The sequence below is a fragment of the Corvus hawaiiensis genome, chromosome 2, assembly GCF_020740725.1.
Source record: "Corvus hawaiiensis isolate bCorHaw1 chromosome 2, bCorHaw1.pri.cur, whole genome shotgun sequence".
NCBI classification, from domain to species: domain Eukaryota; kingdom Metazoa; phylum Chordata; class Aves; order Passeriformes; family Corvidae; genus Corvus; species Corvus hawaiiensis.
The window spans coordinates 41,275,716-41,290,697 of record NC_063214.1 but is presented as its reverse complement, the minus strand read 5'-3'; the positions used below and the strand labels follow the sequence as shown (position 1 = coordinate 41,290,697).

At 38.8% G+C, this 14,982-nt stretch overlaps 1 protein-coding gene across 1 annotated transcript in view; it reads right to left on the bottom strand.

Annotated features, from left to right (window-relative positions):
• CEP295 (centrosomal protein 295) overlaps positions 1–14,982 on the bottom strand; it is a 68,232-nt gene that overhangs the window by 52,271 nt on the left and 979 nt on the right. The window lies entirely within an intron of this gene.

The window sequence follows — 14,982 nt, the reverse complement described above, 5'->3', positions numbered from 1 at the left end:
AAGAAGCTCTAAGGTTCAGGAACAGAGGACTGCTCAGACACCTGTTATCCTGAGGATCTCATACTGGCAAACCACTAAGCCCTTGTGGTATTCTGGGCTACCCTGGAAAGTGTCTAATTATTTTCTCTGAGAATATGGATCTGGCATGCGTAATTTAGTTATTTGAGTTCCCCTACTGATCCCAGACTTTGTGATGCATAAATAGGCACTCTGGATCTCATCCTCACATTATTTAGTTGTGCATTTTCCCTTCGCTTTTGACTGTAGGGGAGGATATGTGTCCTATTTTCTACTTGCAAGGCATGTGTTCATTCATTTTGATTCACTATGGTCAAGTTACAAGATCTTAAAAATAACCTAATCTCTTCTACTAAGCCATCTGTTTAAATCAGAGATAATAAATTTTAATAAACATCGATATTTTCCCAAGTTTACGATTTCTTTTAACATGCAATTTTGCTGTGATCTTTGAGTTATTGCCTCTAATAGATGACTTCCCTGTTGTCAGGGCTGATTCTATCTTGAAGTGTATTAATTTTAGTTAAATGTATCTTGGCAGACATCCACCACAGGAATCAGTGCTGAACACCACTGAGTATGCTTCTAATTGGACATAAAACTCAGAGATTTTTTTCATATGATTCTTTGCTATACAGTGTGTGCAATTAGATTCAATGAGCATATTTTCAGGACAAGTTGGCCAAACCAGTGCTATTGTTAATTTATAGAGGTTACAGAAGAAGTTACTTGATTCTTTTCTTTTCTAAATTAAAACTGTATAGGAAATATTGTTGCTGCTTTTCCTTTTAGCATGTGAATATACAAAAACCTAATTTTGGAAATAAAATGTTTTCTCAGTGTGTGATTTCCTATGATTGTTGTAGAATTTTTGTTTTTTCCTTGCAAACATTTTAGCAACAAAGGTAAGTCTAGCATGTTCTTATGTCACATTAATAAACCCAAGCTGTGTATCATGACAACTGAGGAACCAGTAGCAGCGTGGCTCTCATAGAATGAATTGAGTATGGGAGCATGAATTGAACAAGCCAGCTTGAAATCCTGTGTAAACACTTGGCAGCTGGTGCCCAAGCCACTCTAACTACTCTGCCAGCTCAAGAGTTCCGTGTAAAAATATTCTTGGTTAATACAGAACTGGTTAACAATGTTTTTCTCTGGAAAAATTATCTCACTGGACATGTGGCTAAGACACAAGGAAGCTTTAACCATTACTGTCTGTTTTCACCAGTCCTTGCAGACTGAACAGAAACCTGAGCTGGTCCATGCTGCAAAGCTGTGTCCTACAGACCTCATTCAAGAGACCACAGGTGAACCCCTGGAAAGATTAGAACATGAGAGCTGTTCAATCAGCCTCCTCATCATTGCACCACTAGTAGAGGCAATAACAAAAGCAGACTGGCAAGTTGTTAGCTGAAAGTGCAATGGAAAACATCAGTGTTAACACACTGTTGAGGAGAGTGGCACCTGAAAAAATCCCAACACTTGAGTTGGTCATTCATAAGGAAGAGCTCTGATGCTATTTTATGTGGTATCCTTCTGTCCTCTACCTTTAATCTAATGTCAGTGGATAGATGATGGGAGCTGGTAGGCCAGGTTTCTCTTTCCATATGAGAAACTGGTTATGGGAGCAGCTCTGTGGGATGGCTGCTGTTGGAAATGTGACCCCCACTCTCGCTCTTTTCTTCCCTGCACTCAGCTTCATGGCTTCCTTCACCTCTTTCATCAGCTCTTCTGGTTAGGCAAGGCACTTGCCTCAGGGCCATCACTTTCCATATCCGCAAAATGGGAATAACACACCCATTTTTGAAAAATGCATTGAGAATTACCAGCATGAACCTCAGAACAGGAGTGGAAATTTTTGCTATTGCAGTTTTACATGCTTCTACTTGCTTTGTGACAGTGTCCCATGAGTGCTTCATAAATTCTGAGTTGCTAGGAATTACAGTCATGTTTCTGTTTGCATTGGATAGACAGGTACCAAGGCTTTCATGCCTGGTATCATTGCTGCTTCTTAAAAAGACACTTCTCATTTATATACAGAAATAATGAGACAGAAAAATATTAAAAGGATTGCCTGAAAGCTGCAGATCACTTCTGGCAGTAATTATTTATCTGTCCACCATTTTGTCTGTGTATATTTTATTCTCTCTCAGTCTATATATAACAACAAATTACTTATCAGAATCAAAGCTGCTTATTTTAAGCTTATAACACTGAACTGGTACACAAGCAAGCTGCATAGTGTAAGACATATGCACATGCTACGCTTGGTAGTCTTTTGGTGTTAATTTATTTACATGCATCTGGTTGCTTTCCTAATAGAATGGATCAGTCTTCCCTCCCAAATGAAAGAGATAATGGGAAAAGGGGTTGAGATGTTGTAATGAAAGCCAGTATATCAGGACGTCTCTTTAGCAGAGTGGGTTAAGCATGAGTACCTTGCGTGCTGTTTCTTTCACCTGTACGGTACAAATTCTGCACTAACAATTAATTAGCATTTTACAGAGTCAACATTAACTAAATATCCTTGACATATTCCCCAAGAGAGGATAACGTCATTAACCTCTTTTACGGATAAGGAAACAATATTGAATTAGCATTTTAACTCCATTGACTTCTGTGGAGTTATTCCAGATTTACACCAGTAGAAATAACACTAACTTTAGTCCTTGATATAAGAAGTCATTTGTTCATGGTTATCTAGTCACAAAGCTGCACACTCAGGATGAGTAACTGAAGACATCCACGCTTCCTTTGCTGTTATAATAAGATTTTCTGCTGATACAGCATCTATAAACCTTTATCTAGGATATTTTAAAAAACCAAACACACACCACCACTGAATCTTACATTTTTCTCCTACTTGTGTCTAGAAATAATTGTTGTGTCTAGAAAGACCTGCATCCTATGAAAATAAATGAACAACAATAATTTTTTTTATAAACTTCTACTTGCCCAGAAATGTGAATGTTTTTTCCAAGTAAATTTAACAACAGAAAAGAATAATGGGCTTCCAAAAACTGCCAATGAGCAAAGGATGTAAGTTAAAGGTCTTTTTTATGCAAATACTTCATTATATTTTGGGGGATTTCTTATTCTCTCTCTCTCTCTCTTTATATTTTTAATTGAAAGCAAAAGAACAATGGGACATCAGTTACTTCAAGTTACTTATGAATATCCAGAATTCACTTTCAACTTCCAGAGTGCCATTTGAGGTCTGGAGTAATGTGGGAGTCTGCTGACTTCTCTAGACAGAATGCTCTGCAGAAATTAGGGGTCGACACTATTTCTGATAAAACAGAAAATTTTTTTGCAACCCATGTGTTCACTCCCAAATAACTGGTGGCAACAGCATTATTTCTGAGGTGGTATAACTTGAAAACGCTTAGAAATACAACTTTCATGTCTCCAGTTAAATTAATTCTAATGTATTAATTATAGAAATACTTATCTCTCATTTATAATAGACTTGCTGCAAGTGTGGGAATTAGAGCTGAAATTCAGCCTTACACAGAGGATCACTACCAAGCTTCTTCCCTAAGCCCCATTCAGTACAAGGTTAAAGTCCCACTCATTAATCTCCTGTCCTGGATTGGCCCTTACGCACTGGCCAGTGTGTCTGTATCACATCTCAGTGCGACCCTGAGAATTCAAACTCCTCTTGAAACCAGGTTAGGAGGTTACTGGACCTAAATCTTGAGTATTCCAGATGAAATAGTATCACAGCAAATATTGTCCCAATCTCCTACACCTCACTATTTATGCAGAATTTTTTTGACAACAAAGACAGCTGGGAGCTTGAAACAGCTCCAGGATAAAGTAGTTCTCCCAGTTCAGAAACAAGAATTATCAATGTCCCCTCTCTTCAGAAAGTCTCATGGCTGCCATGCTCTTCCACTGATTTTCTTTTTGGACTTGGACAGAGCAAACAAGGACTGCTCCAACTCCTTCTGTAGCCAATGGAAACAATTCAGGTTGACTTCAGTCAGATTGGTTCAGGCCCTTAATCTCCCTGAATGTACTGGAATTTGAACAAGCAACAAATACTGATACTACCAGAGAAAACAAGGATGACATGACTATATTTCCAAACAAAAGAGATTTACAGGACAGTTGGAATTACAGCACATTTATTTTCTTTAAAGTTAATGAGTGGCATGATCCAATAATAGTTGTATCTTATGCTTTTCATAAAGATCTCAAGGCATTTCATAATCAATTAACAGCTCAAGCACATCATCATTACAGAACACTTTGCAATAAACCATTAGGAATTAATGTAGACTGAGCTTTCCATCATCACTAAACAAACCACTACACAGCTAGGATCCATGCCAAGCAGGCTTTGAATTTTTTTAATGAAGATTATACATTCCCTGCAAGCATAGGATAAGTCCCTGTGCCAGGACTTTCTATTTGCCTCCTCCCCACCACCTGCAAATTTTTTTGTTTAACCATTTCTCTGTACTTTGGTGAGATTAACAGAATCCAGTGCTCTGTGCTGCATTAACTTCAATTCAGATATTTAGGACAAGATGGTTCATAGTAAATGCAATAGGAAGGAGTTATACTCCTGGATTGAAAATCAGTCCCTACAGCGATTTCATGTATTTCCGAAGTATTCCTTAACAAATCTGTGGGTAAAAATTCCAAATAAACTTTTGTTACCTCCTCACAAGTCTTGCTACTCCTATTTTTTCTGTTTAATAATTCTGGACATACCCCTACCTCCTCAGATTAAACATAATGAAGAGGGAGACAGCACCTATGTAGGTTTTTCCAAGCTGTTGTCAGACCTAGAAATTAACTGCCTGGCCCTCAGGTATTTTAGGGCAGCAGTAATGCAATTAGGCTCTTTATATTCCAGAGCTAATGTCTGGATCTAAAATTCAAGCTTGCACCTTAAACAGCTCCCTCGCCTGGGATGAGCAGGCTATTCCTTCTCCACCTGAAGTACTCTGCTTCTCCCACTGATCTGCCCAGCAACAGTTTGTCCCTTCGTATCTGCAGCAACAGTCTCGTGTAAGCATCGTGCTCTGAGATCAGCTGCAGCAATTTATGGTATGATTTACAAGGGGAAAAAAAAAAAGCTGCTTCTTCAAAGATTCAACTCTTCAGACATCTGACTTTTGGCCCCCACCTGACAGCATCACACAGGGTGTAACTTCTAAGCTGTTTAAGCGAGACATGTTTTTGTTTCACAAAGACAGCACACAGTCTATGATTAATCTTTTGCATGAGAGACATGGCAGTTTCCCCACTGTTATGCAAGACAATATGGTTTGATTGCTTCTGCCTCCTGTCAAGCCTCCAACTGGAAATGTGTATTACGAAATGAAGTACAGTAAAACAGATAAGAACATACTGAGGCAGTTAAAACAGTCCTGGAGTAATTAAGGATCTGTATCTGTACTAGAAACAAAATAAGCCCACTGTTTGGTTTGATTAACACTGCAGGATCGTAAGGCTACCAGTGACACATCTCCATATGAAGTAGATGTGAGAGTCCAAGAGTTGTCCCAGTGGGAAGATGTGGGAGTCGAAGAGATGTACAAATTAGAAGATGAGAGATACCAAGAGCTGTCCCAGTGTGTAGGTAAGAGATCCCAAGAACTGCCCTAATGGGGAGATGTGAGAGTCCAAGAGCTGTCCCAAAGGGAAGTCAGCAGACCAGAGGCTACAATTCTGGAAGTACAGGGGTTGCACACTGCAGGTTCCAGCCAGTTCCAGCCAGTTCCAGCTGATTCCAGCCTGTTCTGCTCTTGTCGAGTGTGGCCCTTTGTGATAGAGGAGTGGCCCAGCCACTCCATTACATCCCAACTTCACAACAGTGTCCTGCACACTCACAGGCTGTAACAGTGCCCTGCACACTTGCACACTGCCCTAAAAGCAGGAAAGTTTGACAGTAAAAGGTGCACACTGGGAATATTTGATTTATTTAAGGGTTTTAAAGAAAATTTCTCCCCCGAGCAGAAACAGGAAGAGAAAACTGTTCTTGCAGCAGCTATAGCAGCAAGTTATATAGTGACAGGTCACTGTATTTTTGCTAATATGTATTGGATTGTTACTAGGCACTTAGAGCTGTGGCAAATGCAGCAACAACAAAGACTGAATGCTAGCGGCAGAAAAAATCTAGCAGCAACTGACTATATAAAACATGAGGAATTCCTCCTGTGCATGGCACATTAAAAGAAAAAGCCAAGAGCTCATTGTTTCCCTGCACCAAAAAAGATTACGTGCTGCCTAGAAGAGCAGTACTGAACTGCGACTTGTTCTTATTTATAGCGTATCATGCAACCCGATAAAAAAAATCAAACCAAACAACCTGCTCTGCTCCAGATGGCTCAGAACACAAGCAATGGAGTGAAACTGCCAGGCATCTGATCCATCAGTTCTGTTCTTTTGCCCTCAGCACCCTGTAACCTTATAGGGATTGGTCCCCTTCTGTATCCAGCTGCACTTTTTACTCTCAAAAAGAGTCATTATTTCCTGAGTCTTTTGCAAATAATGGTTCCTCTTCTTTGGAGAAGAAATGCAGTATGTGCAGAACTGTTAAATTATACCCATAGCTGTGCAGTCTATGGAGTGTATGTGAAAAATGGGGAAAGGGTGGAAAAGTAGAAGCATAGAGTCCCATTGGCTTCAAATGGGATACATGACAATAAAGGGGAAAAAACCCCTTCAAGAAGATCAAGGAAAAATGATTGAAACTATTCTCTCCAAAAGATATACTCCTCTCTTTCTTTTCCCTCCTGCTAATCATGCCTTGTCCTGTATGCAGCCTCATCTCTCTTTCCAATGAGGGAGATACTCATGCAGCTCAAACTGAGAGTATTCTTACGATGTCTCCCAAAGTGAATGTATCAATTGACCCAACTTATCATCTGGAGATGGCTGTGCATGAGCCAGCCCCAGCTTTCTGAGCTGTCAGCTGAGTGATGCTCATTGCTGTCAAGCTCGGCAAAGCCAGCCCGTTCCCAGTGGTCAGCTGCAGAGTGATGGAGCCGATGCAGACTTCCAGCAGTAGCTTTCCCAAAGAGCTGCTGCTTCATTCCCCTTGTGCCACAGCAAATGTGGGGGCTGCTCTACCCTCATTCCTTCTGCTTGATCAAAAACCAAACCACTGCAGCCATTATTTCTAAATAATGGCTAACTCCAAAGGAAGGCATACTAGTACCAGCCGTGATCTTGTGACCAGTGTACTGCTACCAAACTGCTTTGGATTAGGTTCAAGGCTGAGCTCTTCTGGGCCTGCTGGATGCTCCTGATAAGTGTTTTTACTAACAACTCACTGATAAGGATTCGAGTTTGAATGCAGCCCAGGACAGAAGTGCCCCAGTTACTTCACTTGTCTTAAAGGTTTAAGCTTGTTTTCCTATGGAAGTGCCATAATGTCAAAGTTACAGAGCACTCTGAATGTCTGTCCCACCATCTCTGCTGAAGCTGTTCCCCTCTATGTAGAATAATTGATATTCACAGGGACCTGAGAGAGCATGACTTGTGATTAAGGGGGGGACTAGAGAGGGAGCGGGGTTTCTTGTCTGTTCTCCAGGGAGTATATGAGCTTTAATTTACTAATTATGCTATGGAAAACTTAGGATGAATGCTAAGCAGACAATGCACAATGACACACACTTAAATTTGCCCATAACACTACGTGGAGATGAACAGCTGTGGCAGAGGAGCATCTTTACCACTCACTTCTCCTATGTAGATCACAATTGGATTCCAGTGCCTTTTGAAGGGATTTCAAACTGTGATCAGTGAGACAATCTGGGATAATCCACAATTTTGCAGGATCAAGTGCAACCCAAACAGGTGTAGTGCAGTGGAGCAACTTCTCTAACTACAAGTAAAGGGGAAGAACCAACATCTCCATGCTCCTTGGATGCATGTTCCATTGTTCCTGGGCAACAATGTCAGGATATGTTAAACTTCAGCAGGTTTCTAAGATGAAGTGAAACCTATTTAAAGTTGTTGGGGTGGTTTTTTTAGTGAGCTTAGCACTTAACACTTGGCAAAAAGAATTAATCCAGTCTCCAGAAACTAGAAGATTCCCATTGATTTCAGAGGGTCACAGATATAACTCCAAACCAACAGTCGTAATTTTTAAGAATTGTTGATAAACTAGACTAGTCACACTTTTTAACATATTGTTTGGAAAGCACCCTTTCTACAGAAGTGGGGGGTTATGCGAAATTATCAATGTCAAAACAATTTCTATTAGTAAATAGTAAAAACCTTCCTCTTTCCATATTCTCCAAATTAGAAATGTTTAACCTCAAAATGGTTTGCCATTTAGTGATGAAACTCGTATAAAAAAATTAAATCAAAACAAAACATTTGGAATAGAGTAAGGTAAAACATGAGAAGTCATCTAGAAATTTTTTTTAATTTAAAAATTTAGTAGAGATAATTTTCACCCCACTCACCTCCCTGCCCCTTGAAACCTTTGTCCCACTTGGAATAAGGAAAACTTCTGTCCCACTGGGAATAAGAAAAGTTTATTTCACAGGCGTAAAAAAATATTTACTAGCTGTACCAAATAACCTACTGTGTCTCCGAGCTGTAAATATAGTTTGCAAATCTTGCATCTGTTTTTTGTTTACAGTGAGGGTAAGAAATCTGTGTAGGTAAGTCAGGTTTTCCATGACAACAGTGTGTACTTCTACATTTCTAGCTACTGGTGGTTCTTGAAAACACAAGAATAAAAGCAGAAAGAAAGAAAACCTTGAAAAAAACAATCCAGCAAGACTCTCAAAAGACAGAATTAGGTAATAATTAGGTAATGTATTGAGTAACTGAGCTTGTTCAAGTAGGTAATTGTATTAGCATTGACTCAGTGTAACCATCTCTCTTTCATAAATGAATGCTTTGTATGACTGGTTTTCTGTGCGTATAAATGCATTGGATTTTTTCTTGTTACTGAATTTTATAGGAAAAAAACCCAGCTACATAGATGGAGGTGAAGAGAACTAATCTCTAATATTTTGTATGAGAGGAAGTATCAAACACACATAGCAGTGAATCCAAAAGTGACTAGAGATTATATAATACCTGCTAGGGTGTATAATCATGTTTATCTCCACTGGGAAAAGATCCAAAGCCAGAACTCCCAATCTGAAGCCATCAGGAATGAACTATTTCAAATACCCCCACCCCTGACTGTGGGCTTCTGTGTGGGTCCAGTTTCAAAATAGAATTTCATGCCCACCCCAGCTTGGTGAGATTGCTCCCGTAGTCCCTCATGCTGAGTAGCACCTACTCATGGAAGTTACTAGACTGAAGAAGAAGGGGATAAGAGTATCTCCCCTCTTCACTTCTCGCAACACTGAAAAAAAAAAGAAAAAAAAAAAAAAAAGAAGTGCAATATATATCTTTGCATTACAAGTACAGAACCTTGAGGGCAACAAAAAAGAAAAGTTATGAATTTGGCCTTTGGGATCCAAGTAACTGAATTATTAAGAATGTCCACAGATACAATATTAGATATTATATTCATGGATACAATGTGGAGAAAGACTTTGGAATTGAGCCCAGAAAGAACTGCTGATACAAGACAGTTCCTTATGCTTCTCCTAAAATCCCCAAGTCTGATATTAATAAATAAAAGGGGTTTGGGGCTGGAATTAAACCTGCATAGTTTTATGAGGAACAGGTCTTTACTGCCTAGTTGAATCTGCATGGCAGTATAACTCTCAGACTCGGCGCAAGCTTTCAAGAAATGTGGTAGTTGGGAAAGTCTCTACAGTCAAGTTACAAACTTCTTTTCAGTGGCAGGTCAACAGGAACCAAACATTCTCTTTTTATCATGTATGAAAATGTTTTATAGTGACATCATCAGTGATATTAGTGGAACCCATCTGCAGCCAGAATCTATTCCACTCCTCCACCCAAGTGTAAGTATAAACCCCCAACCCCTCCTTTCTGACAGAAACATATAAATTCACCTATGACTGATCTCTCTTCCTTAGGCCCAAAGCAGGGTTGTGAACAAGACATTCCAGCCAGCCAGTGTGAAATCTTCACCCTCTCTAGCCACCAGTCCATGCTATCCAGCATCTCACTTTTGATGGGTTTGGTGGAGGAAAAGATAGATAAAAGCACATCTGGCCAGTTTTGCCCAGGCAAGTGAGAGGGCGAAGAAGAGAAAACTTCCTAATCACTTCACGAAATCATCTGAAGTCCTGAGAGATGAAATTTAATTACACATATTAGTGTAATGCAGAACTATAAGTACTATTAGCAAAGTAAGGACTATGAGCACAATTCTGCTCACTATGCCACGATCCACAAAGAAAGGAAACTCTTCGCAGATTCATGGTTCCTGAAATCAAAAGGAGCTACAATGTTTCCAGCCCATAATCTCAGTACAGGGGCTGTAAATTTCTTATAGATGATTTAAGCATATTTTGTAAAAAAGATATCAACTCTTACTTTGAAAAAAGCAAAGTACAGTGATCCACCGCTTCCTTGTGAAAGCACCCCACTGTTTAATTATTCCCACAGATTGCACTTTATTTCAAGGTTGAATCTATCCCACTCTGCTTTTGCAATGTCATCAAATGTGAAGGCCCATCACAAAGAATTATAGTGACATACATTTATGTCAAAAAAGCACAGAACCCATCTTTACACTAAACTTGCTAAGCACAAAGCTGCATAATCGTGGTATGTGATTTTCTTATGTTATCTGGAGATACCCACACTCCCTTTAATTGTATTATTTTACTTCCAGAGTCACTGTAAGGTGATCAACAAGGAAGCAGGAGGAAGCAGAGGGCTCTGTTATGTGCCAGAGAGAATGAAGGGCAGGCTGTAAACAATATCTATGTGCCAAATGCTACTGAATCTTTCAACAGATCATTGAGCAGCCAACAGCTCTGGTCTGGAAATACACTGATTGTTTAGGGAAAAGTCCACAACCAAACTGGTCCTTTGGATATCTGTCTGCTATGATTTTGGAAAAACACAAAATAGCTCACAGCATTAGTACATTTATATACATAAGGGAAGTAAATTATCTGCTGGAATTCATGGAGATGCACATTAACTTTAAAAACTAAAGCTTTTTACACAGAAGTTCCTCCAAAACATTTTGTCCTCTAACATCAACAGCAACAGAAGAAGCTGATGGCTGGTGTGAGAATCTTAATTGAAGTGACAGCAAGACTTTGCCAGTTAAGTATATTTTTATGTCAAGAAGAAAAAATAGAAAATGTCAAGCTATACCTAAAAGTAACTACAAGCATGTAAGCTAATAAAATTAGTTTGCACTTCATTCTTTAAAAGTCTCAGCTCTTCCTGTAAATAGTCAACTTCCTCCGATTCCTAAAAGATCAATAAGAGTTGAAAGCATTTAGTAACTCGCAGGAAGTTGCTCAGCACTGCGCCATGGTGTTTAAAGTGCAGAGTTTGAGAGTCTGGCTGGTATGACAGGTTCTTCAGAGAGAGACATCTTCAAACAAAGAAGATCCTTTCTCAAGCGTAAGTCTTCGGGGATTCACTGTAAGTCACATAGCTGTTAACACATTCAGGTTGATTGAATGTGAGAATGTTATATGTAGACATCAACTTTCAAAATGGTTGTGATTGAGAGAGCTGCAGGTGTTGCTTTTGTAAATTTCATAGAGTTCAGTGCCAAAAGAGGACACAGCGTGAAAAATTATAAGCAGATCAACTAAAGCATTTTTTTCAATAGAATGTACAGAAGAAAGCCTTGTCACCATCTGTGACTTATCTCTCCACTTCTGTAAAACATGGTACAGATGTAACTGTCTAGTCTGACTTTTAGTCACAATATTTAGCTACCTGAAAGATAAAGTATAATGAGACACTATCTATTTCTCCTTGTTCAGTCTTCCCAGTTTTGGAACTGTGAGCCTTTGAAAACAGATGACATACTCAATTACTATCAAGTAAATTTTTTATCTGTCATTTTATCACTTGTGACAGTGGATGAAATGTAAAAAGACTAAACTTGCACTACAGAATTAGCCTGCAAAATATACTGGCGTGTATCCAACACACAAAATATAAATTATATCTCAGAAGTTTCTGAAAAATTTTTATGGTTTTCAGGTAAGATCAGCCTGTTCTGGTGATGACACATTTCTGTAATGTCTTTCAGAACGTTACATATCATGTTCTGCTTAAAAAGGAATTTTGAAGTCCAAGAGTTCTGCTGTGATCTGGAGTACTAGGGAAAAAGATAGTGTCTTAGTGTGTGTTAGTCTTAGCTTCAAATGTTTATAGATCAGATTTTCTCCTTTTATAAATCAATATAATTCAATGGAGCTATGCCAAGTTAACACCAGCAGATGAATTTAGTCTTTTGTTTTCTATCAAAACTCACATCTGCTTCTAAAGGTTATTTTAGGCTTTACGCTGGGCAAACTGTTGTGACTGTGAAAGTGTTATTCAGGTTTCAGAAAAAGGAGTTCTTCAGGATGGTGACGCTGCAAACCAGCTTCTTCTACCTTGTCAGTATGACCCAGCTGTCTGTTTGAAGAGCTTTTTCCATAATTTGTAAAGTCAGAAGAAAGCACTGTTGATCATTTACTTTGGCTTTCTGTACGTATAGAAGTCATCATAATTTCTGGGCCCAAATCAGGAAAGCATCCTGTCTCAATTTAGACATTATTAATACTGACAATTTTTCAGGATGTATATTACTTTCCCTATTTATTTGCTTTCATGCTTTTAATCTCAGTGTGAAAATGTTGAGCTTTACCTTTAGTTGAACAGTCTATTCCTAGGATCTCGTTCCATACATGGTTACTTCCAGTCCACAGCTGCTCTGCTCCTTAAAGCACCTCTTTGATATACTTGTTCTAACACAGACTGAGCTCCAAAGATCTCCTCTCCAGAGGAGAGGGAGCATTATAGTCTCCGAGACAGTTCAGTGAGTGACATCTGTCATGAAGCAATCACTGAAACCACAGACTAAAGCCATGTGGATTTTTCATTTTTCTAAGACTACCAAACTACTTTCTAGTAATAACTAATGGTCACTTGTGTTCCGAGGTAGCTGCTGAGCTAGAAAAGAAGGCATTCATTACCCATCACCTCAGGTACCACTGTTACCAGGACATAAAAATTTCTTATCTTTCAGTACTGAGATTACTCAGTTTGTCTTTGACTTCAGTGGCAACAGAGAAATATCATAAGATGGAATTAATCTCACCCTGCTTTAAATGTCTAAATCTGATCTACTTCTTATGTGCTTTTTATAGACAGAAAAAAATAAATAGGCACTTTCATGGCACCTCTGTCCCACACAAAGCTTGACAGATCTGAGTGTTAGAGGTAACTGTGAGATTTCCGTGTTGAATCTCATGAGAGAAAGAAGACTCCAATGATAACATTTAGGGGAAGTCTCACAGGAGATTGATATGAACAGAAAATACAGAAAACAAGAATGCAGAGTATATCTAAAGCAAGTGTGGAACCAAAAAGAAGTCAGAAAGGCAAAGGAGTTCTTGGAAGGCAAAGACACCAGCAAAACCCAGGGGTGCAGCAGCACAGAAGTGGAAAGTATCTGTGCTGTGGCTCTGCCACTCATTGGAGAAAAAGTCCAAAACTGCCAGAGACTGTAAAAATCACAAATCCAAAGAGTCTTGGCAAACAATGTTTGCTTCTTACTGTCACAACATATTTTGCCAATTGGGAAGGATATAATCTGCAAGGTTTTTCCACTGCAAATTCTCACGAAATAATATTCAAGCGAAAGGGCCCTGTAAATCTACAGGTATATGAACCCATTCAATTATATTTTGTATCTGAATTTGTAAGGAACACCACAGTTACTGCACTTCAGTTGCACTTTATGTGTGATTTTTTTTCTTGTTCTCTCCATACATGCACATATGTAAAACCATAAGTATTTATTAAAAGACTAAGCTGCTACTGTCACAGAAGTAGGATACAACAAAAGGACAAAATACTGAATTTGGCAATAGCACTTCCCATGCTTTTGCAATACTGCATAAAATAAATCTATAAATTCTGAGCAGGTTTAGCGGGAGATTACTGCACACTGATAGCTCAAACTGAAGAGATTTTTTTTTTTTCTACCTTAAGAATAAATAACAAAGATTATAATCCTGACAGCAGATTTTTACACCTATATCCAAGGACATGTAGGTTTATTAAAGAACAGTGCAATGTCTTAAAATGTGAACCAAACCTTTTACTGAGCTTTACTGCAGACTCCACTGCTGCAATCAAAACTCCGAACAGCCCTATTTTTCTTGGACAAAAGACATACATATATCCGATATTTGAGGAAGCCAGATGAATAAATCAATAGCTAAACAAAAATGTACTTAATCATATCTGTTCTGGACAGATGCAGGTTGGAAAACCTATATGGCCCATGTACTGTCTTCTGCTTAAAGCTTAGAAAGGAATCTATGTTTCCTAAATGGCAACATCCTGTTGCTGGGCGTCTCTGAAGCTGGAGTGATCATAGCAGCAAGTAACTGTGTGCCTGCCAGCATTAGACAGATCTACTGCTCACACTTAAGTTTAGGTAGAGTTTGCTGTTGGAGTACTTTAGCATACATATATAACTTAATAACCAACAAATTACGAACTTTGTAAGTTTAACAGCTTTCCTGGAATATGTAGCAAAGATTCACACATTCACTTTAACCTTAAATCGACTTGGCTGCATTTTCTTACTTAGAGTCAGCCCAAGGAGGAATTTAATATACACACATAATTTATCTTTCCCTGATGGTTTTAAGCGGCGACCATTATTGGACATTTCTCATGGCACTGCAAGTGATCATTAAACATACATAATAGCCCTACTAAATGAGTAGATAGCTCTAATGCCAACATTTTTCGTGTTCGAAGGTACATTTGTGCATAGAGTGGCTGCTATGCTTAAAGGTGCCCCTTTACTTGACATTACATAATAAAGCCCTTTGAGACAACCACAGTGCGAGAGATGTTTTA